Source organism: Equus caballus, chromosome 14 (assembly GCF_041296265.1).
Source record: "Equus caballus isolate H_3958 breed thoroughbred chromosome 14, TB-T2T, whole genome shotgun sequence".
In the NCBI taxonomy this organism is placed as follows: Eukaryota; Metazoa; Chordata; class Mammalia; order Perissodactyla; family Equidae; genus Equus; species Equus caballus.
The window spans coordinates 92,326,229-92,351,853 of NC_091697.1; the positions used below are offsets into that span (position 1 = coordinate 92,326,229).

Below are 25,625 nucleotides of genomic sequence, written 5' to 3' on the forward strand. Positions count from 1 at the left end.
AATTCATGCAAAATATATATTACTGAGCTTCCTAAAAGCAAGAGCCATGATTTAGCCATATTTGTGTCAGAGTACCCAATTCAATAACCTGACACCTTGTCATCAACACAAATGTTCTGAACTACGTAACAATATTTTAGCTACTGCTGATGGAAAACTATACTGGCCACTTAAATACATATCATTTAACCCACAACTTACTAGGTAAATATTATGGCCTGAACTGTGTTCCCCCAAAAGTCATATATTGAAGTCTTAACCCCGCATACCTCAGAATGTGACTCTATTTGGAGACAGGGTCTTTAAAGTAGTAATTAAGGTAAAAATGAGATCGTGTGGGTGGACCATAATCCAGTATGACTTGTGTCCTTGTAAGAAGGACACAGGTACACACAGAAGCAACACCATGTGAAGGCAGTAGAGGACAACAGCTATCTATAAGCCAAGGAGAGAGGGTTTACTTAGAATTCCAAATTCCAGAATTGTGAGGAAGATATATTTCTGTTGTTCAACCCACCCAGTCTGTGGCACTCAGTTATGGCAGTGGTACTTTGTTATGGTACTTAGCAAACTCATACAGTAGGTAAATTATTCTACCCTATGACCCGATTCTTTTGAGATTTACTCAAGTCCTCGTAGTGTGCCCCAATGGATTTGTAATAGAAACAGAATGGAAGAACAAAGTACCCTGTTCTTTCTAAGGGCTTCTATTCCCATGGAGTCCTGACGGGTCTGCCAAACAAAGGGTGATCACATGATCAAGACTATGACATCCTAAGATTCCTTCCCACTACAACTGGCCCAGGGGAGACTTCTGGCTCAAGCTGTCAATCAGCCTCTCCTAGGATCTGAAACCTGAGTAAGTCACCCAGGGTAGAAGGAATTTGGAGTCAAGGCATTTCAAGTCTAGTGCCCTAAACAGATTCTCCATGAGTTCTCATCATAGAGATCCCTGCAGCCAACCTGGTTGTTGACTTTCCCAAGGCCTTGAATTTTCAACTCTTCCTCTGCTTCTCGACCAACTCATTTTTTGGCCTAAGCTCACTAGAGACAGTCTTTGTTCCTTGAAGCCAAAAACATCTCAGTGATACAAATATTTTTGTACAACCGAGTCCCTCACATGATAGTCTCTTAATAAGCAAGCTAACAGTATATTCTTCGGCCCCTTAAGGAAAAAAGTCTGAAAATGCCTTGCAAAATAAAACTCCCCATCATACCCATCCAAAGTAGGTGGTGATAATGCCATTTCACAGATGAAAAAGGTCAAAGAACAGACGCTAACACATAAACAGACTTTTGCAACACGTCAAACAGAACTTACTAAGAAAATTAGGGGCAAGAGAAAACAGTACATGGAAAATTCAAATTGCAGAAGTGTAGAATTTGCTCAGTAAGCAGGCTGGAGTCGCACCTGCAGCGCACTGTGCCTCACAGCTAACCAGGAGCTGAGAGTGACTGAGGGCAGGAGTTTTGCAACAATACCTACTGAACTCTCACACCCCAAAACCAGATGGTTTCCACAGAGAGACTCTATCTCATTACCCAGGTGACTCAGTATCATGATTTGGTAAAGAATTTTAAAATCACTTTCCATGGTAGTGTTTCCTGATATCCTTACACGAGTAATATGCGAAGAAGTTCTATTTGCCAAAACAGTGATTTCCCAAAACGGAAATTCCTTATTCTGCATTTATTATTTATATCCCTCACACTTTGTGAGCAAAAAATTTATAAAAAATATATTCTCCCAATCCCATCATTCACAATTTAAAGATTGCCTAGAGCCAGATAATACAATTAAATCTCTGAATTAGCATAACCTTTTTCTGCTTAAATTTTAAAACATCAATACAGCTTTCATTTACTTTTCCATCCTCCTTCAATATTAGAAATTAAATTTCATTAACTTTTTTCTAACACCTGGGAGATTTTTCCTTGAGGTTTCTGCTTTTCTTTACCTATCAAAGAACTGCTACAATAGTTTTCAAAACTTTTATAAGCCACAATCTAAATTGATTTGATCATTCATGAAACTTGTATCATTTACACTGCCAGCCAGCTACCTTACTTGGTAAGTATTAGAAATTACCTTTTACATTTCAGCGAGTAAATCACCTCCTGAGATAGGTTAACTAATGGGATCAGCAGGTAAACCTTATTATCCTGTCTTATACCTAGGGAAGTTTGCAGGTGTGTCACCAACTAGTTGCCCCAAGGAATTCAAAGGTGGGTTTAGAAGCATTTAAGTGTTGCTCCAAATTGAGTTTTCCTTTTGTTATGTTAATGGATGTAATCAACAACCACCCTGAACCAGACCAGGCCTCACCACAAGAGCTATGCCTATGACCTTTGTCTTATTTTTAATGCTAAGATCTCTCGAGGAGGAGCTTAGGCCTTACTACCTAACCTGCAGTGTAGATGGAAGCATGTTTTCCAGCTGAGCCTGAGCAAGCCAATACCCACCTCTCCCTTTTGAATATTCATTGCCCGTTCGAAATAAATGTGCCTGCTTCTGTTTGTTAGAGGACGCCATGACTTTGGGAATGATTCCACGTGGTCTCCTATTTGCGGCATTTATACTTTACTTTGTGAGACTACTTCTGGTAGAGAGTTTGATTTACCTCACTAGGAGGGAAGCCACTTTGGTTTCGGTAACAAATGTCCCCATCACCAGCCGAAGAGCTAATACTTATTTCACCCAACTACAAATCTATAAATCAAAATCTCCCTCCCTCCATTTCTGAATGTTTCCGTTTCAATATTCTGGATCAATCAATTCCAGCCCAACAAATTAGCTCCTAGAGACAAACACAGGAAGAGAAAATGGTTATGACTTAATGAGGTGCCAGAAGTCTCCAGGGCGCTGTCTTCCACTATGTAACAGTTCACATTGGCCCCAAATTCCTACCGGAATAACCAGAGGAGACGTTGAAGGCCTGGTCTCCTCAGATCGACTGTTAAAATACATACAGCTGCCGTGGTAAGTTGGCACAGGAATAACCACTAACATGGCAGGGGATTGTGTGCTAGCGATGAGAAACCCGAGCAGTAAGCAGCAGACTCAGACATTTGCTCTGACGTGACCCAGTCATCGGTAGAATCACGGATTTAAAGACACGAGTGAAGGAATGAGATGGTATAAGAAGGTAGAGGATCTGAAAGGAGATAAGGGAAAGTCTGAGCAGTAAGGTGAATGGCTTGGATGGGAATGGCAGGGGCAGATCCACGTTTGTGTGCTATGAGAAATTCCAGAAAAAATTGGCACAAAAGGGAATATTTATTTAGAATGAAAAAATAAAATTAATTACTCATTTTTAAAAGCCGACATATCTGACAGACTTTGTACGACTGTTTTCTACATTTTTTATCTGCATACACTTTGACCACCTCTTCAAATGACAATGAGGTCATATTTTCTATAAAGAGAACAGAAAAGTAATTCAATCTTTCTTCTAGCATGGTTGGCCAATTTGGTTTTTTTTACTGACAGATTCTAAACGTTTCTTTTAATTCACAACACCTGATATGTAATGTCAAGTAAATCTTTAGGATTTTCTTTCAAATTCGATAAAGCTTATTAAGTTTCTTTCACACATGACTAATTTCTGGTTCTATACATTTCAAACCTTGTTTCTCTTCCCTGCTTACCTACTTTCGGTGCCAAGAACACATTCACATCGCAATCTGCTCCCTGGTCTTGCACCTTCAGATCCCGCTGCCACTGTAGGAAGCAGTTCCTACACAGGGACAGTGGCTTTGGTTGTGAAACCACATACTGAAGGTGGAACAAACATCAGCAGCCTTTTTCTTTTTATAACACTTCCTGTAACCAAGTCAAGAGATAAAGAAGCATTTAGAGTATCAGGCAAATCGACAGCCACTTTTAATTGTATGTTAAATGGAGTAAATCACATGAATTTGCCGATAATTTCCTCCTCACCAGAGCAATTGCTTCTTGTGTTTTGGCTTTCCTCCAGGCCTTTTGAGATAGCAGTGCTGACCAAATTATCTTGTTATTCAGAAAACTCAATGAAACATTAGATCATATTTATTTACAATAATTAAATTCATACCCAGCTGCTGAACAAGAAAAGCATTCCTTTGAACGCAAACCAAAACCAGTTTTAAAAAGACATTGCTCACAAAGAGTGCATGTAATGAACCAGAATATCCTATATTTAAAGCTACACTAGCAATGTAGGCAACTATGGAGGCGTTAATTTGCAGGCGGTAGGGGGAAATCCTACCATTCATGTTATTTCATTCTTTTAAAATGCAATGTTCTTACCATAAACTAAGCAGTTTACTAAAGGATTGAAAACAGTTCCCAAAGTGCCTAATATAGAAGCAAGATTTAAAAACCATGAAATAAAAACATATTTCCACAGAGTTAATTGAAAGCATCCATTCACACTATTCTTAGGATAGCTATGATGTTTCTGATTTGTGTCACAATGATTTTATAAAATTAAAAAGCTACATGGGTTTTTTACTCTGAACTTAATAATTTACTAAAATTTGGAAAACTAAAAATACTTCTTTAGGGGCCGTCCCCGTGGCCGAGTGGTTAAGTTCGCGTGCTCTGCTTCTGCGGCCGAGGGATTCACCGGTTCGTATCCTGGGCACGGACATGGCACCGCTCATTAGGCCTTGCTATGTACTGGGGGGATTTGGGGAGAAAAAGCAGAAAAAACAAAAAAAGAGAAGATTGGCAACAGTTGCTAGCTCAGGTCCCACTCTTTTAAAAACAAAAACAAAACTTCTTTATTACTCATTTGGTCCTTTAGAAAATTCCTACAAAAAAATGCTTAGGAGTCCAAGACAAAATAAATATATTCTAAAACTCACTTTGATTACAAATAATAGTACAACATTACTTAAAGGCCTCTGTTCTTAATCTTGAATGCATATTAGAATAACCTGGGGAGATTTTAAAACTCCTACTGTCCAGACCACACCTCAAACTAACGAATTAGAATTTCTGCATGTAAGACCCAGGTATCAGTATTTTTAAAGATCCCACGTGACTCTGGTGTGTGTTAAGAGTTGAGAACAAGTGCATAACAGCAGATTCGTAAGCAGCGGGCAGGCAACAACAGACAAGAATACACTTAAGAATATTTGCAATGATTTAATTCAGAGGGAAAAGTTGGACAAAATACCAAAATCATTCCCAATCTCTCCAGATGGCAAGAGGCCCTTAAAGGAAGAAGAAAATTCAAGGTAAAGATTATTTCAAGGATGCAGCTATAAGACCTTTTGTTAACATGTCAGAAAAATTGACCCTCTCTACCAGACAAACAGGCTTTATGACTAATAAGGGCTTTGTCTCACAGCACAGTGACTGTGAGACAAACCAGAGAGGGACCTGTTTGGAAGAGATTTGTGCATCTGGCTTTTATCTAATGGAGTAAACCCCAACAAGACTTATAGAAAGCCCACAAAACTTTTAAGAAAATTATACTAACAGAAGCACCACTGGCTTAGACTAAAGGGGACAAGAAAGAAGAGTGCATTATGCTGCCAAAGTTCTAGAGACGGTATAAAGCAGGTTTAGTCTGCCCAGATACCACAAGGACCATGGAAAAGGAAGGCTGATACAGGGGGCAGAACAAAAGATCCCAGAGGGTGGAGCCAAGAGCACAGAGACTTATACCCAGGGGCCAGAACTGGGACTTGATCAAGGAGCTGGCCACTTGTGCCCAGAGAGATTTCAGAATTGCTATTGGTCAGTGTACCCATTTCCTATACGCTGCCATAAAAAATACCACAAACTTAGTGGATTAAAACAACACAAATTTAGAGATCTTACACTTCTCTAGATCAGAAATCTGGTATGAGCTTCACCAAAATAAAACCAAGATTTTGGCAGGGTTTTTAGAGGCTCTAAGAGAGAATCTATTTCCTGCTCATTCTGGTTGTTGGCAGAATTCAGTACCTTGAGATTATAGGAACAAGTTTCCTATTTACTGCTGACTATGTGTGTGTGTTGGTGGGGGAGGGGGGGTTCTGTTTCCAGAGTCTAGAGTTCATCACATTGCTTGGCTCACGGCCTCTTTCTCCATCTCCAAAGTCAGCAGCATCCTCTTTCTAACTCACTCTTCTGTCCTCCTCTCCCACTTTTAAGGACTCAGGTACCAAGACTGGGCCCATCTGGCAATCTAGAATAATCTTCCCATCTCAAGTCCTTACTCTTAATCATATCTGCAAAGTCTCTTTTGCCACGTAAGGTAACATACTTAAAGGTTCTGGAAATTAGGACGTGGACATCTTTGGGGAAACCTTTTCACCTACCATAGTCACTAAGTGCTATAAGCCTTCCGTTCTCCTTTTTAATGGGAATGTGTACTGTGGTGATCTATCTCTGTCCTATCAGAGTATGTGGGCAGGTGGGGGTGGGGAGGGCTGACAGTGAGAGAGAGCACAGGGAACCAGTCTCTTTAATGCACAGGTTTCAGAGCAACTGGATCTGAATTCAAGGAGCTGCACCCAAGCAACCACACTCAAGGAGTCTCAGCCACATCTGGATCTGATGTAGATGAAGAGCTGACACTGTAGTAGAATGACGTTTTGTAGGACCTTGGAAGGGGGTGCATATATGGTGCCTGAGGGAGGGATGCAAATAATCTGCAACCAGAAGGCAGACTGCGGTAGCCTGAAGATGCCTACAGATTCCTTATACTCCTCCCATTGAGAGGTGGAGTCTACAACCCCTCCCCTAGGATCTTGTGACCGCTTTGACCAACAGACTATTTCAGAAGTGATGCAATGTGACTTCCTAGGCTGATTATTACGCCTGCCGATAATAGAATGCTCAAAAAACACGTGTCGAGTTAGTGAATAAATAAAAACCTACCCTTTGTAGAAGTCAAGGCAGAAGATTACTTTAAATATTAATAATCATATATGGTCAAATAACCATTTATTGGAGGTTTATTATGTGCCAGGCAATATGCTAAGTACTTTTACTCATGTATTATAATTGTAATTTCTTATGATTATGTGAAATAAATACTATTATCTGCACTTCATAGATGAGAACAGAGATTAAGTAATGTGAACATAATCATTTGGTTAGTAAGTGGCTTAACAGGTATTCAGACCTGAGTCCCTCTAATACTAGAGTCTCCTTCCTTTCTTTCTTCCTTCTTTCTTTTCTTTCTTTTTAACTTCCTTTTAAGTTTTTCATATAAATGGTCAAATAAACCACACGCAGTGCAAAAGAGTGTACAGTGAAAAGTGCGTCTCCCTCTCACCCCTGCTCCTATCTCCACTTTCCCTCCTCAGAGAAAAGCATGGCTACCAGTTCAATTTGACATGTATCCTAGACACAGAGAAACATATGTGAGTACCCTTTTTTACACAAATGGTAGTATTTTTAACATAGTAATTTTTTTCATGTAACCATATGTCTTCAAAATCCTTAAACAAAATACTGCATTCCCATACACACACACAAAAGAGGTAAGAAGGGGTAAATCTTGAAGTAATTTGAGGCAGTTTATTTGTTTAAACAATATAACATTCATGTGGCCAAAACAAATCAAATACTTTATTCTTCTGATTTTTTCAGTTAGATCTCTTAAATAGCTGTTCTTGTCCTTTCCTTGTAACAGTTTAGGATCATCAAGTATTACATTCATTAAGCAAATGAAAAAAAAAAAGTGGTATAACTTAAGTAGTAATATAGAAGATTTTTTTTTTTAAGATTGGCACCTGAGCTAACAACTGTTGCCAATCTTTTTTTTTTTTTTCTGCTTTATCTCCCCAAACCCCCCAGTACATAGTTGTATATCTTAGGTGCAGGTCCTTCTAGTTGTGGGATGTGGGATGCCACCTCAGCATGGCCTGACGAGCAGTGCCACGTCCACACCCAGGATCCGAACCCTGGGCCGCCGCAGTGGAGCACGCGAACTTAACCACTCGGCCACAGAGCCGGCTCCGTAATATAGAAGTTTTATTCAAGGTATAGACACCTACAGAATCTTGAACAAGGATAAATGACAGAGATTTTGGTCTGACATTATTACTGATTTTACTGACTTTAACTAACTACTAGGGAAAAAATATGAGATTTAGGTCTGACATTATTACTGATTTACTGATTTTAACTAACCACTAGGGAAAAAATATGAGAGGTATACAAAGAAAAACTATGGACATTTTCTACAGAATAATATTTCTTCTTAAACATTCTGAACCTATAGCTAATTATCATACGGAAAAAAATTAAATGACTACCTCTTACACTGAGTTTACTTCCACCTATTATTGATGCAAACTAAATTTGAGCAGAAGTTTTCTGAAGAGGGAGCAAAAAAGTTTTATTAGGATAAAAGAAGAAAACATAAATTTTACAAAAGATGAAAGGAAGATTTTGCAATATGAAAAATTAATTCAATACTTCAAGAATCACTCTCCTGGAATAGACATTTATGCTCAAAAATATGAGAAAATTATTAAACTGCATCTTTCAGGATACTTTTGCCTGATAAATGTCACCCAGAATAAAACTATCAATTAATAAAACTGTCTTTCCCTTAGTAGTAAGAAAAAAATGGCCCAAATGTTTGGCTATAAATTTTTCATCATACCTGTGTAGATTATACATCAAAGTGACACCCTAAATAATATATATACATGAATAATTCATATTTGTCTTAGTTTGGACTTCCCCTAGAAGCATACTCTGTGACAAGGATTCCTGTACAAGTAGTTGATTTGGGAGGAGACTCCTGGAAACACTGTGGCGGAGTGGGAAAGCAGTGAAGGGTGTTTTATCAAGGCTGTCAGCACTGTGGGCAACCAACTTGATACCCAAGGATAACCTTCATCTCACATCTAACCTGTGAAGCCCTTGTCATAACCTCTGACGGTGTAGGATATACCCAACATAGAGAAGAAGGAGCTGGGGTATTTATCCACTAACTCTCATTTGTGGAGGGCTGTTCCCCAAAAGTGTTGACTTGTGGATGCTTCTGACCTGCTGAGAACACAGACAAGGGTGCTCAGCCCCAGAGAAAGTCCTCAGACAGTGGCAAGGCCTTTGCACTACAAGAGTAGGACCTAGTGGACATGGACAGTCTCTGATGTAATACTTCAGACCAGGGATAGGCAAATGTTTTCCATAAAGGTCCAGAAAGTAAATACTTTAGGCTTTGCAGGCCATTACAATCTCTGTCACAACTCCTTGACTGTGCAGTTGTAGCACAAAAGCCACGAAAGACGATACATAAGCAAATGAGCATGGCTTTGTCTCAATAAAACTTTATTTATGGACACCGAAATTTGAATTCCCCATAATTTTCATGTGTTATGAAATGTCGTTCTTCTTTTGATTTTTTTTCAACCACTGAAAAATACAAAAACTATTCCTAGTTTGCAGCCAAACAAAAACAGATGGTAGGCAGTATTCGGCCCACTGGCCATAGTTCGCCAAGCCCCATTTTAGACTATGAAGATACTTATCAAACATTTATAAAATCCCATGGGAAATAACATTCAATTTGCAAGAATATCATACTATAATATTTAATAAGCAATCTAACTCAAAAAATGCCCTACTGTTTTGAAAATAGTTTATTTCCATTTTCGTCTACTGATTTATGCTAGAGTTATTAATGAGGTTTTTTTCCCTAAAGGTTGGCCCTGACCCAACATCTATTGCCAATCTTCTTTTTCTTCTTCTCCCTAAAACTCCCCTGTACACAGTTGTATATTCTAGTTGTAGGTCCCTCTAGTTCTGCTGTGTGGGATGCCACCTTACCATGGCTTGATGAGTGGTGCTATGTCCACACCCAGGATCCAAATTGGTGAGACCCTGGACTGCTGAAACCCCAGGCCGCCAAAACCCTGGGCCACCCAAGCGGAGCACATGAACTTAACCATCTGACAATGGGGCCGGCCCCTACTAATGAGTTATTAAGTGAAGTGAATATGTATATGAAAATCCAAGTGATAAGAATTATCTCAGACTTGGTTAAAAGCTGATAGAGTTCATCTCATTAACCTGTTCTTTTAAGTCATAGTAATATTATATTTGATGACTGCAAAAAAAAAAAACCCATGAATTCCTATGTCACAGTTTTTCATCAGTCTTAAGTGCATCGTACTAATCTGCACATTTAGATTAACTGTGAAGTCTCCATAATGCAATCTAAATAAGCAAGAACAGAAAGCCATTTTATAGAAGGGACTTCAGTGAACTGGCTGGAAGATGGGGCTAGTCTTGGTTTCTGTTTGCATAACAAGCACATTACTTTTCTTTAAATTGTAAACTTATTTGGGATTTATTTATAGGATGGAGGGAAGAAATGTTGTAGAATATAGAAGGGTATAATGTACCCCTTTATGTCAACACTATAGCAGCAAAAGAGTCAGAGAATCTAAGCACAAGCCTGCCACAGAGAGGTGTGTTACCTTGGCGTGTTACCATCTGACCTTTCTGCTCATCATTCATTTTGAAAATAGTCATTGAACACTAACTATAACTACGCAAAAAGCACCTTGCTGGATGCTGGAGATAGTTAGACTCTGTCTTTTAGAAGTCCAAAATTTAGTGGTCAGATCACAACAATTCAAATATGATAAGTGCTCAATTAAATGTGTGCACATGTGGTGTGGGATCTCAGAAGAGAGAGTGACCACCAAGCTTCACACAAATAATGTGTGAGCTAATTCTTAAAGGATGAGCATGGCATGGCATGCTACGGGAAGGAGTTTAGAATGTATTCTGCAGACAATAAAGAGATGAAAGGTCTCTGAGACAAAGTGTGACATGAGTTAAGCACAGGCAGCAAGAGCAGGATAAGGAATCAGACTGAGAGACATATCTGGGCTAAAATTGGCTGGGCTTCACAGATTAGATGTGAAATGAAATGGAGCAGTAGTCAGTAAGGATTCAAATTGCTAGCTTGGTGGACCGGGTGAATTGTGTTGACGTATAATATATCAAGATTATACAGGAGGAAAAGAAGTATAGGGAGAAAATAGCACTTTGGCTTTGAAAAATGTGTGTTTAAGTTACCTGCACTATATCCAGAATGCTGATAGTAATAGCAGCCTAAGATTATAAGAAATTTCTGTGCTAAAAGTTAGATTTCGGAGTCTCTACACCATGGAGAGTTGGAGAGAAAATAGAAGAGGCTGAAGACAAAATCCTGGTAGACACAAAAATGTGCCTGTTTGTTAAATGGATATAATTATGCACTTAGAGCAAGCATTCTGAATGCACTGATAGGCTTTAAGAGGTTCTGCCAACAATTATTTATTTGTTGATTCAGCCAATATTTATCAAATACCTTCTAGGTACCAAGCCCAGTGCTAGGTCACAGGTTTGCGGCAAAGAACCAGACAGACAAATCTGATGACTAGTAAACTTAAAGTCTGTGGAGACAGATATTTAACAAGTAAACAAAGAAATAAAATAATTCTAGACTGTTCCAAATACTAGGAAGAAAATGAGTGAAGCGTGGTGATAAAGAGAATAACAGAGATCTACTTAGAAAATTTTGATTTTTTTAAAATTATGGCTTGTCATGACCAAATTTCTCTGAGGTTTCACTTAAGCTGAGACCTAAGAGAAAAGATGGGGGAAGCCTTCCAGGAAGAAGACAGCAAGAGCAAAATCCTTTAGCAAGAAAGAGCTTGATCTATTCTCAAAACTGCCAGAACGCCTGCATGATGAGCAGATAGGGAGCAAGACGGAAATGAAGGTAGAGATGGAGACGGGAGAAAAATTTTACAAAACCTTGTAAAACATGAGGATAGGATTTGAGTCCAAAACAAAAGAAAGGAATTAAGGATGACTCCCAATTTTCTGATTCTATTAACTGGATGGATGGTTGCATAATTTGCAGAGAAAACAGAGACTCAGGAAAAACCAAATTTGGGGATAATTCTAGAATTGGATTTGTACATATTAGGTTGAAATGTGTACAGACCACCAAGTGGGAACGTCAAATAGGTATCTGAGTATGAGTCTAGAGTTCAGAGAAGAGGTGTTGACTGAAGAAATATTTAGCGGGAGTATTTATACTATATGTGACATTGTAAGGCATGAGAAGAAATTATGTGAGAAGAGTGATACATCGTTCAATAAAAGTTTGCTAAATGAATGCATGAACAACCCATTAAAAATGTCATAAGTCAGACAGATACGGATTTAAATCTTGACTGTGCCACTTGTGAGCTATGTGACTTTGGGTAAATTACTTAACCATGCTGAGTACAATTTTCTCATTTGTAAAAATGGAAACAATAATAAACAGCTTGCTTGGTTTTAGGACTAACAAAATTACACATATAAAGTGCTTAACAGTGCGTAACACATAGCAAATTCCGACAGATGTTAGCTTTCCACCATCCCACTCCCACGACACCCCAATCCCATGGGTGAAACTTCTTACCGTATCTTTACCAAAGTCTTTTACATGTCAAGCAGAAGATTATCTCCTCTCTCTTCCTTCCTTCCCCTCTCCTTTCTTTTCTTCCCTCTGTCTCCCTCTCTCCGTTCTTTTTCTCTTTCTTTCTTTCTGTCACAACCCATGGAGTGCCTGCTATAGGCTTAATGCTTCCTTTGGTTACTGAGGATACAGCAATGACCAAAAGTGTAGTAGGGAAGCACACAAACAACTCTGTGCCTTCAGTATCCTAAAAACAGAATTACATTCAACACCTACATAATCTAACTAACAAAGATAAAATCAGTCACAGTAAAAGAAAAAGAAAGACAAAAAATTTGTCATTTCAGCTTTTCTGGCATAGCTTAATAAATGAGCAATTGCAATCATTCTATTAAAACAAACTTGTTTTTTTCCCCAAACATTAACATTTATGTCCTTCACCTCTTAGACTAGTTTCTCAAGCAGTAAAACTGAGACAACACTAATTAATCTGCAGGGTGGTCATGGGGAGTTAATCAGACCATCCAACGCAGACAATTAACAACACTTTTTCCAGGTCCCTTCCCCATCTCCCTCTTGCATTCTAAAAATAATTTCTGACATTAAACACACATACACACACTCTCCCAGCTCAATCTTTTATAGAAATGTGAAAAAAAATTTAAATTTATTGTACATAGACCAATCTAACTTCTTTTTAGAAAATAATTTTTTATATTAAGGAAAAGGTGGCAGTTTTACTTGTGTAAGTCTCTCAAAAATAAATGAAGAACAAATTTAAAAAACTCACTCAGGGGCCAGCCCAGTGGCACAGCAGTTAAGTTCGCACGTTCTGCATAGGCAGCACGGGGTTCACCAGTTCAGATCACAGGTGCAGACCTACGCGCTGCTTGTCAAGCCACGCTGTGGCAGGCGTCCCACATATAAAGTAAAGGAAGATGGGCACAGATGTTAGCTCAGGGCCAGCCTTCCTCAGCAAAAAAGAGGAAGATTGGAGGCAGATGTTAGCTCAGGGCTAATCTTCCTCAAAAAAAAAAAAAAAAAACTCACTCAAGGGACCAGTCTGGTGGCACAGCGGTTAAGTTCACACATTCCACTTTGGCCACCCAGGGTTTGCCAGTTCGGATCCCAGGTTGTGGACATACTCACCACTTATCAGGCCATGTGTGGCAGGTATTCCATATATAAAAAAAAAAAAAAAAATGGAGGAAGATGGGCACAAATGTTAACTCAGGGCCAGTCTTCCTTAGGAAAAAGAGGAGAATTGGTGACGGATGTTAGTTCAGGGCTAATTTTCCTCAAAAAAATAAAAGACTCACTCAAGATTGAAACTGTCATAGAATTATAGGTAGCTTATATTGTATAGAAATGTGTCCTTGTTTTACATGCACAAGTTCTTGAAATTAATATGTGAAATACTTTTACTTATTTACTTAATGGTATTTCTTAGAAAGTGTAAAGTAATTCACAGTATTTCTTGAGAAAGTCACAAGAGTATCCGAAAAGTTGGTTTTTGACCAGCAGATGGCACCAAGCTCCCAAAAATCTTTGTTCCGGGCAAACAAAACAGCATTCAAAAGTTAATTTAAAGCTGGAAAGTTAGTCAATTGTTTATTGACTTTTGAGCTTATATGCACAACTGTCATGATGAATCATGGGAAATTATTTCTTACAGCTCAAGACTCCTTTATGCCATCCTACCAGATTCTTGCTTTGCTGTTCATATTTTAATTTATCCAGTTGAAAAGATACTTTTCACTGCCAGACCTTTACCACACAAGCTTAGTGAAGAATTTGTTCATTAAATGTTAGGCCATGAATGAAGAAAAGAATGTTAAATAAAATTACTTCCAGCTCTCAAATTTTAGTTATTTTAAATCCAAAGTAACATGGTAGAAACTGATTCAAACCAGCTTTCTCAGGATCATTATGGTTTGTACGAGGAAGTAGAAATATTTTAGATGTATCAATGAGACATGAAAATTCCATTTGTGAGGATTACATAGATTTTCAAAGGAGTTTAACCTTCACACGTACTTTACTTTTCAATTTGCTACTTTCAGTGTTCCATTGTGTATTTTAAAATCTGTTCTACACGTTTCTAGATGATTCTATGAGAATCTCTGTCATCGATCTCATTGAAATGATTCAGGTTTCAACATTCTATTCTCTATTTTTAAATATAAGAAATAGTATATATTGAAACTATAGACATTTGAAATTTTAAATGAATTAACTTAGAAATTATCAATAAAGAAAACTAGAAATCTTATCGTTTTTAAAGTAAAGTTTGTGTCGGTATAGATAGATTAAATTATGCTGCTATTATCTACAATCCTCAGAGGATTAAGAAAGAAAGGTTTATTTCTTGCTCACACTACAAGTCCATTGCAGGGCGTTTGGGGATCTCTTTCACATCATACTCATTCTAGCACCCAAGCTGGGGATCAGTTACCAACTGGAATATTCCTGATCTCTCTGGCACAGGGAAAGAGAAGTTATAAACCAACGCTTGCTCAGAAACTTCCATCTGGAAGTAACACATCACTTTCACTCACATCTCATTGGCCAAAACCAATGATGGATACAACATGGATACACCTAACACCAGGAGCCCTGGAAAGCAGAAAGCTGGAAATCTATGGCGAAGAGTAACTATAATGAATAAATATTAAATCATTATTTATACATCACTATACGTAAGTCAACATATATATACACACATATATCACAGATTCAGGACTACTATAATATAAAACATTTTATCCAAATTTGTATGCCCTTACCAAATCTTCTTTGCATTAAAGGAAATGCAAAAAGCCCTTTCTTTTACAGGCATTAAAACTGTCGAAGAGAAAAGACATATTTGAAAACAAAATTCTTATGGCAACCAACACCAGGCTGGGTTTTTCTAAATATTCTCATAAGTATAAAGGAGGGTGGGTGAGGAGGCACAAAGTGGTAAATAAAAGACTAACTGAAGGACTGGAGATTTGATCTTGGCACTCCACGAAGTGCAGAATTTGTATTGACATAGCAGAAGGACATTCGAGACAACAGGAATGACTATGAGAAAAGACAGAGAGGTGGGAATAAACACGATTGCTGAGTATGAATTATGTTAAAACAAGTGAAATCATTAAGTTTCCTGTAAAAATTTTAAAAGAGACTGTGTGTGTCTGCGTGTGTGTGTGTGTGTGTGTTTCTGTGGTGGGCAGAAGTGGGAGGGGTAGGGACGTGAGACGGCAACTATCAAAATTGCCAATTTATACTTTTCCTAAGGAAGATCTTTTTTTTTTAAATTCTGTCATCTATTATCACCACCGTTTTATGAAGAAAAAACATTTTATCACAAAAAGCAGGAAAAATAATCTCAAAATTTTAAATTTGAATAATTTTAGCTTTACGCAAGTCTAATCACATTATCTATATTTTTATCATTTTACTGTGGCCCGGTGAAAACTCTGTCACAAGCTAGTTTGTGCAAGTAACCGACCTGAAAGTGGAGAGTCCAAACTGAGATTAATGAGAAAGTCAAAAAACATCTTCAAAACAAAGCTAATTTCAATCTGGTTGGCAACCAACAACTACTGTACATCTTTAAGTAAGGGGTTAACTAGAATTGGGGAGTGGAGGGGAAGGAGGAGCCTGGAAGAAAGAACTTCCAAAATGACCTGCAGTAACCCCAAAAGATATAGGGACCTAGATTAGAATGCAGACAGAGGAAAAGGAGAGGCATTGGAGAGGGAAAACCAAAAAGAGACTTTAAAAATAAGCCTCTTCCGCCCACCCCTGACCCAGGAAGGTTTTGTTGTTGTTGTTTTTGTGATTGTATAACAAACAGAGTTCTTAAATGTCTAACACTTTAAAATGTTCCATAGATCTTGAAAAAATGTTATATAAACAAAGTTATAATGGGTGATGAGAGAGAAGAGCATTTCAAGATCAAGGGGGCCATCACTTCACCCTTCATCCAGAAGCCTTGGGCCCAGGGGAACGCAGGAAACTAACCGTGTTCACGTAATGCTAATCTCACTTGTTTTAGCACTTTCATTGTGACCCAACCACACAGTCATATGAAAATGATCCTACTTAAGCACTAAATGATTCATCATTTGTACTTGTGTAACTCTGGAGAAAGAAAGCATTACTTAGACTACAGTACAAGTATTTATCTAAATACTTTCAAACTTAAGTCATGGGGTTTTCCTTTGAAGTAAAATAATACTTTACTTCTCTGGAAAAAAACAAAAACTTCATTGCATTAACTTTTTAAAACATATTTCTTCATAGATGGCATTCTTCTCCTCTGCAAATAAATCAACAGACAGCTTAATTTTCTAAGATGAATAAAAATCCAACATCCAACCAAGTTCATTATAATATTATGCATCATTTAGAAAATGCTTACTGCCATATGATTTTTAAAAATAACAATAGTGAATTTTTCCCCCATTTGAAATGTAAGATATTTCAGGCCTATCAAAACATACAGAATAATAGTAAAAATATCAAAGCACCCCCATGACCTTAAAACAGAAAACAGAAAATGAGATTTCCTGTGCAGCTCCACACATGCGCTAATCTCACCCCAGATGTAAACACCATCTCAATTTGATGTTTATCATTATGATCCCACATGTTGCTATATCTTTACTACATACGTAAGCTGCTATACCAGAAAGTGAGAGGATGGAGCACAAAGATCAGGTAGGGTTCCACTCTGTTGTGCACAGGGTCGCCAGGAGTTGGAATCGACTCCACAGCACTAACAACAAAAGCATCTATAAACAACGTGCAATCTTGTTTCGTGCACTTTAAACTTCACGTACCTGGTATTCTATTGTACATACCCTTCCCCATTTTGCTTTTCACTCAACATTATGCTAGGATTTAGCCACAGATAAATACATATAACTATAGGTCATTCATATTTTCTGCCACATACTATTTACTTATCCATTCTCCTATTGTTGGACAATTAGATCTTTTTCATCCTTATATTATGAACAACGCTGCCATCAACCTTCTTGTCTCAATAACCCCATACACATATACAGGACTTTCTCTAAATTCCACATCTTGATTTAATCATTGCCCTGACTTTGCCTCTCATCAGCAATAGGAGTACTTTTTTGCTTTTCCTCCTCAAACAATCTTCTTTCTATGAAATTTTCTAATTTTATGCCAGTCTGAGTTTTTACCTCTTATCACTCATTATCTGATGGGTGTGAGATGGTGTTCCATTGATTTTAATTTTCTTTTTCCTAATTACAAGCGAAGCATCTTTTCTTGCATCAACGGCCATTCAGATTTTCTCTTCTGTGAAATGCCTCCTCATATCTTTATCTGTTTCTCTATTGGGTACTGATCTCTTTATTATTGATTTTTTAGGATTCTTTATCTATTTTGAATACCATTTCTTTGAAAGTCAGTAATAAGCATTGCGAGTACCTTCTTTTGAGCTTCGGCTCCTATTTTCGCTTTTAATGCTTTTTTATAATGCACATAAAGTAATACTAGGAATATCTACCATGCAGCACCATCTTTTGCCTTATAGTTTGTGCTTTTTATGTCGTATCTTGTTTAAAATATCAATCACTATTCTGAGGGCATAAAGATCTTTCCTCTAGAAATTTTTAAGCTTTTCTTGTGCATTAAAGACTTTCATGCACCTAAAATATATTTTTGAGTATGATGTTAGGTAAGAATCTAATTTTATTTTTTCCATATGAGTGAAGAATTGTCCTGGCGTTATTTATTGAATAATGTATCCTTTTCTCCTTGATTTTTGAACATCTCTGTCATATATCAAGTTTCTATACTATATGTGAAGATCTGTTTCTGAGCTTTCTATTCTTTTCCAGTGGCAGGGAACTTTGAAAGAGCAAAGCTTTATCTATCTCTTATCACTTACTATCTGAATATTTTTTTCTCTAGGCGAAATATAAATTACAAGAAACTTTACAACTACATCTTCAAAAAGATGGAGAAATGAACTGATAAAACAGATCTATGCTTTATCTTCACCAACTTAGCAGCACAAATTCTAATACAAGACTCCGATTTCACATTCTCATGACCATTTCAAGTTAAAAACAACCAGTTTGAGATTTTCCCTTTTCCCCTTCCACCTGGGGTGGCAGTCAATAAGATGAACCACTGTCCACAACGGTAAAATCTGCTGAGGAAGAGAAAGAGACAGAAGAAAGGAGAGAGAGAGAAGCTCGCGCACACACACACAAGCACACACACACTCCCACAACTCATCACCATTCACGGCTCACCTTGTTTCTTCTCTCTTCTGGTTCATCTGTTGTTTGCTTAGACTCTTTTCTCCATGTGTCTTCCTCAAATGTGATATCCCATTTGAGACCCAACTGGTGTGATGATAACGTGGTGGTGCCTCTGGAGCCAAACCACTTTGATTGAGTCCTGGCCCTGTCACTTTCTAGCTGTGAGACCTTGGGCATATGATTTAACCTCTCTGTGCTCCAGTTTCCTCACTGGTAAAATGTAAATAAAAATGATACCTATCCCATAGGACTGTTGTGAAGAATAAGTAAATTAATATAATTAATATTTCTAAGGCACGTAAGAAGTATCATAAGTGCCAACAGATGCTACTCCACTGTCTTCTGGCTTCCCCTCTAGTAACAGAGAACTCTGATTGCAGACCAGGATTTTCCCCTTGTAGGACTTGTTCTTTCTGCCTAAAGTCTTGTACCATTTTCTATTAATGATCAGAGTTCAGAGATTTTATCCTAATACAAGTGTGTTTTAGCCTATCTAAGTGTGTTTTTCCTCATCTCTCACCCTAGAACTTCACGAGATATTACAATATGCGAACTCACTTCTTTCTTCATGTTATGGTAACTGACTTCCATATTTGTTTAATTATTGTCTGACTTTCTTTTTTTCTTCGGGAACTACCGTGATTCACATGTTAGGCCTCCTGGGCATATTTCCCAAGTATGTAACCACTTCCCTCAGATTCCCATCTCTTCATGTTTTACTCTGTACTTTGAGAAATGTCTTGGTGCTAATTTCTCAAGGACTATTTCAGATTTCAACAGTGAGCATCCTCTCCCCAAGTTCCTCTAATAAATTATTTATTTATCTATCTATCTATCTATTTATTTATTTATTTATTGGCTACAAAAAGCCCCTTTGCGCTGCATTTTTATTTCCTTGGATGTTCTTCTTATTTTTGAATTCAGAATTTCCTTTTTTCCTCTCAAAACCTCTCTTGCACTGATTAGTCTGCCTGATCTTCCCCTCTCTGGCTTCCAGGCCACCTTTACATAAGACATCACTTTGGCTCAGTGGGACTCAGTTCTGGTTGCTAGAGATCCCTACCTAGCAGGGGTCCTGCAGGGTGGAAGGCTAAGCTCTCTCCATGACAGAGAAGCTGGAAGTCTGCCACTGCCCGATCATGACACCTGACTGATGGAAGCCTCCCTGTGACCTGTCCCTCCAAATCCCCCAGCCATAAGACTTAACCAAGCCATTCAACTCCTTCTTGACTGTGTGGAAGCTGAAGAGACTGGTTTCACTCATGCTGAGCCTGGACTGACCCTGTCCAATCATCCAAAGTTTCCCCTGAATCCACTGCTTCCTGGTTGTCCTCTGTCCACTGAGCCACAGGCCTCACTCCTTACCTGCACTCAGCTTTCTGAATTTGGTCCAGGAGGAGCACATAGATGGGAATTAGGAGTGGGAGTGAAAGGAAATATGTTCCTCACTATCTACCCAACCTCCTCTTATGCAATTTATAAATACTAAAAGGAAAAAAGTCAGAAGAAAATACACTCAGAGAATTAAGTGTACAAGATAGAATTTTTATGGGCGGGGCATGTTTGCTATTTCTATACTTTCAAAATATTATTAAAAATATATATGATTTTAATAAATGAGAAATTTATCAGTTCTTATTAATTTTAAAGCCAACTTTAGCCACTCTTATGCTATTTTAAAAGTCTAAGCTTACTATTGGCCAAAATGTGTCACATGCTCTAAATGATGAATAAGTTACCATTATAACTTATTTTCAGGTAATTAGAATACACTCCTAATCAAAATTCCTGAATTAATGACTAGTTAAAGCGAGAGCAAACAAATATTTCCATAATATGATACCTTAAATTGTTATATATCATGATTGACTACAGATAATTGTATAAAGATTTCAGTGCTCAGTCATACACATTGGAATTGCTAAGGATTATTCTATTAGCAATAGGTCACTTTCATAATTTACCGATGAAAATTTTCTTTTTTTTTTTTTTAAAGATTTTATTTTTTTCCTTTTTCTCCCCAAAGCCCCCTGGTACATAGCTGTATATTCTTCTTTACGGGTCCTTCTAGTTGTGGCATGTGGGACGCTGCCTCAGCGTGGTTTGATGAGCAGTGCCATGTCGGCACCCAGGATTTGAACCAACGAAACACTGGGCCGCCTGCAGCGCAGTCTGCAAACTTAACCACTCAGCCAAGGGGCCAGCCCCGAAAATTTTCTATTTCTGAAACAATACACTGGAAAAATGTCTAACCTGAGTGAATATTTACCTCCATGTATTCTTAACTTTGAACTGTTCTTTTCAATTAAAAAGCACATATGGCTTATTTAAAATTTCAAACAGTACAAAAAAGTACACAATGAAAACTAGGCTTATGTCCCACCCACACCCCCAGTCTCCCTCCAAGGTATTAACAGTTTCTTGTGTATCACTCCCAGAAAACATATATAGTGATACTAGCATATATACACTTAAATAGCCTTTTAAAAAACACAAACTGACAGTACACACTCTTCCGCATCATGCTTTTTTTTCAAGCAACAATATATCTTGGAGATCATTCCATATTTTTGAATGGCTGTGTAATGTTCCATTTCTACATAATCATTAAATGGGTTTCACAGGTCCCTGATCACTCACAAAGGTAATTTTTTAAAAAATAACAGGAGCTAACACTTGCAAAGCACATCCTATGTACCAAGCACCTTTTATGAGATAAGGATTATTATTATCTCCATTTTACTGATAAGGAGCTAGGGTCCAAGGTTTCACAGATAGCAGAGTCAGGATTCAGAAAAGATTTAATATATTACAAAATCCTATTCTAATTTTCAATTTATACTTCAGATGTGCATTGAATCACTACTATGCTTCTATGTTGAAAAAGATACTACAAAATGATTCTTTTTATTTCACCCACTGCTGCTATTTCCGGCAAGATTTAGTTTCCCTACCCAGAGCTCCCTTCCACTCCCACACATCCTCTCTTGCCTAGTCTGTAATGGGCCACCAGCACACTGAGACTGCCCTGCAGAGGCCCCAGCTGTTGAAGATCCTAGAAATACTTCTATTTCCCAGGCTATCTCCTCACACGACGTCTTGATTTCCTTTTCCAGCTCCACAGACTCCTCCAGCTCTTTCCTGTTGACATGATGTATTTACTGAGAAGCTCTTCTCATAGGGTGGTGAGTGCTAGACTAAGCTGCTTGACTGTAAGTCAAAGCAACTTTGGGTGGTCGAATTTCTAGGTCGTGTGCTTGTTTTCATTGTGTTCTGCAGCCGCCTTGAGGGAAGAGCTGGCAGAGCTAGTTCCAGATAGCAGCTCAGCAATGGCTCCAGGGCCTATGTAGCCCCAAGCAAAATGAGAGTCACCACTCCTTCCCTTCCTCTCCTTTCCAAGGCAGACATCACTAATTGATCCCTGCACTCTATGCTACTGAGACCTGATTAGGATTCACAGTCTGTCTCAATACAGTAGTCTCTCCTTATCTGCAGCAAATAGTTCCCCCTTATCAGAGGTGGATACGTTCCAAGACCCCCAGTGGATGCCTGAAACCACAAATAGTACCAAACCCTATATATACTATGTTTTTCCCTATACATATATACCTACGATAAAGTTTAATTTATAAATTAGGCACAGTAAGAGACTAACAATAGTCAGTGATAAAGTTGGTTTTGGTGCCCTTATTAGGTAAAATAAGGGTTTCTTGAACATAAGCACTGTGATATTGCAACAGTCAATCTGATAACCAAGACAGCTAAGTGACAAATAGGTGAGTAGCATATATGGTGTGGAGCCACTGGACAAAGGCATGTCTTGGTGAGACACAGCAGGATGGGGTTATATTTCATCACATTACTCAGAATAGTACATATTTAGAATTTATGACTGTTTATTTCTGGAATTTTCCATTTCCTATTTTCAGAATGCGGTTGACTGCAGGTGACTGAAATGATGGATGAGGGTGAACTACCATACAGGACTCTAGGCAGGCATGCCCAAGTGACTACCAGTAGCCAGTGAGATTGTACAACCCCAGGTTTAGGCTACATCACTGATGAGGCAAATGGCATTCTTCAACAGTGACATTCCTTTTTCACTACACCTAAAGTGGTTTCAAACACTGTGCTCTTATTATCTCTGCTATCTTATTTTTTTGGTGAGGAAGTTTGGCCCTGTGTTAACATCTGTTGCCAATCTTCCTCTTTTTGCTTGGGGAGGTTGTCCCTGAGCTAACATGTGTGCCAATCTTCCTCTATTTTATATGTAGGATGCCACCACAGCATGGTTTGACGAGCAGTGTGTGGGTCCATGCCCAGGTTCCAAACCCGCAAACCCCAAGCTGCCAAAGCAGCGCACGTGAACTTAACCACTATGCCACCAGGACGGCCTCTGCATTATTTTTGATGGGTATAATAGTATTACTTTATTTTATTTGGTCCCCAATCATGGACAATTTGTCTTTTCAATTATATGATGCTTTTAAATGTAATATTAACCAGCACTACAGTTTAGTTACTGAGTTCTCATACTTAATCCAAATAGATCCATTTAAGTGACTGGTCTATGATCAGGGCTTTGAGGAGTTGATTGGCTGAATTTATCTTTGATCTCACTGGTGAAATACAGTTCAGAGATGCACATTTACGGCGTATCAGGTGGTAGGTACACCAGTTGTGAAATAATATTTTTGTATTATTTTTTATATAAAAATGAGTATTTTTATATCTTACAAAGATATAATAGATTTTATTTATTAAAAGTATATAACTAACCATCTAATATACTCTGGACTCTGGACAGTAGAGGATAATGTCTCAGGCTAAAAAAGTAAATAAAAATTGTATTTTATTGTGATTGAAATGGAAACAGATCTACACGAAGGGAGGGTTTTTATTAGGTTTTAGCAAAAGACTCATAGTCTAGAGAATCCCATCTCATATGAGGCCTTAGTACCTTATAGCGGAGCTGCCTCTGGAAGGCACTTTCCCAAAATAACAGAACAGTCTGACCACGGGCTACAGTGGAAAGAGCTGGGCTTTGAAATTAATTGCAGTTGTGTGTGTCTTATTAGCTATATGATGCTGAGCAAATTATTAATCCTTACAAGCCTCCATTCCTCATCTGTTAGATGAAACTAGCATCTCGTAACTTGCAAGAAAGACATCATAAAGATTAGACATAGGTTAAAAAAATTTTAAGACAAAGCTTTATTGGTTACTCATGAAGTTGTTGTTTCTGATGTTTTTGTTAGAACTGAAGCTGAGAAGGCAGTGTCGCACAGGCCTGAGTCTGGGAAGTGGACCCAGAGTTAACGAGCAAGAAGTCCACAGGTTATATTGAATGGCTGCCCTCCTATCTTGTCTGGAAGAGATCCCCAGAGGACCCCAGCTCTCAGAGCCAGAAATTGGTTTCTTCCTTCCAAGCAGACATGACTCCCTAGACTCTGACCCTTGGGATGTATGCACAAAACATTTCTTTCCATTCCGTCACCCAGGTATCCACCGAGGCTTCCCTGCCACTCTGGCACCTGCAACTGAAATGCTGTCCCTGTGCTCTGTTCTTTTTGTAGTTTTTTCACTACCTCATATTACATTCTAAGCTTATAGGTTAACTTGCTCATTATTTGACTCCACCACTAAAAATATAAATTCCATGAGAGAAGGCAATTTGCTCTCTTTTTCACCACTGGATCGTCAGAGCTTAAACAGTGGCTGGAACATACAGTGAATTCAACAAGTACCTGTTAAATGAATAAATGATTTAAATAACACAGTCACTCTGTGCAGCTGAACAAAAAACTCAGCTCTGATTCAAGAACTACTAAATAATTAACTCTACAAAAATATTACTTGGAAATGTTGATTTTACTGAAGATTTTGGATGGGAAATAGAGAAAGGATTTATATTGGAACTCTTCATTAAAAATTGTTCAACCTCATTCATAACAAAAAGAATGCAAATTAAAATCGGACCAAGAAGCCTGCAGAGCCTAGGAAGAGTAAACAGAACTGTGGAGATGGGGAGAGAAAGGAGGGGAAGGGAGGTACCTGGCACATAGCCCAAGGGAACGAGAAAAGTATTTATGTGGGAGAGGGGCAGAGATGTGAGATGTGTTACATACAGGAGGGATGCTCAAATAAACAACTATTTAAGGATAATGTGAGCTAAGTTTCTCACTGTCAGAGAAGGGAATTAAAAATACAGAAAAGGAGAAAACTATAATGAATCATGTGATGTTGGATAAGAATTGAAGGTATGGTATCAACCTATAGTTGTAATGTATAGAAATAAATAAATATAGATGTAAACATGTGTCTATTAAGAAGGCCTAGGAATAGAGATAACCCAATAGTGAGGAGCACACGTAGCACCCAGATCTTGGCTTCTAAATACCGGTCTCCACTAAAAGTTTCCTTGAAAAATGGATGACTCCAAGGCCAGGGCAGGGAAAGTACAAGATGAGCTTGGAACATCTCTTTGAATCAGAAAGCAGGGAAAGGCTCAGAGAATGATGGAAATAAGTCAAAAGAACAGAGGAGCCAGCTTGAAGGAGCTCCCACTGACCAAATCTAGGACAACTTGACCATCAAAATAAATAATGATAGTGACAAATTATGACCCATTGAATACAGCAGAAACCAATGAGTTCATAGTCATATAACTAAAAGAAACAAATTGATAAATTGAAATTTAATACCAAAAGAGATATTTACATGATTTCAAAGTACTCTACCACAAAATACTTAGCAATTACAAAAGGAAAAGATTAAATTTACAATGGAGAATCCTGGCAGTCACCACTTTAATCAAATGATCAGAGTGAACACCATCAGTAATGTGATAAATCAACATCACGTGCCACCCAATAGGTTGCAATGAGAAGAACACAGCGTACCTTCTGTCACATTCCTGCCAAAG

At 38.1% G+C, this 25,625-nt stretch overlaps 1 long non-coding RNA gene across 1 annotated transcript; it reads left to right on the forward strand.

Moving 5' to 3' along the window:
* The first annotated feature begins 751 nt into the window (after positions 1-751).
* Positions 752-24,906, forward strand: LOC106781660 (uncharacterized). Its single transcript, XR_001378346.3, has 3 exons — positions 752-859; positions 21,817-21,885; positions 23,959-24,906. It is a non-coding gene; the product is annotated as an uncharacterized lncRNA (long non-coding RNA).
* Positions 24,907-25,625: the final 719 nt, after the last annotated feature.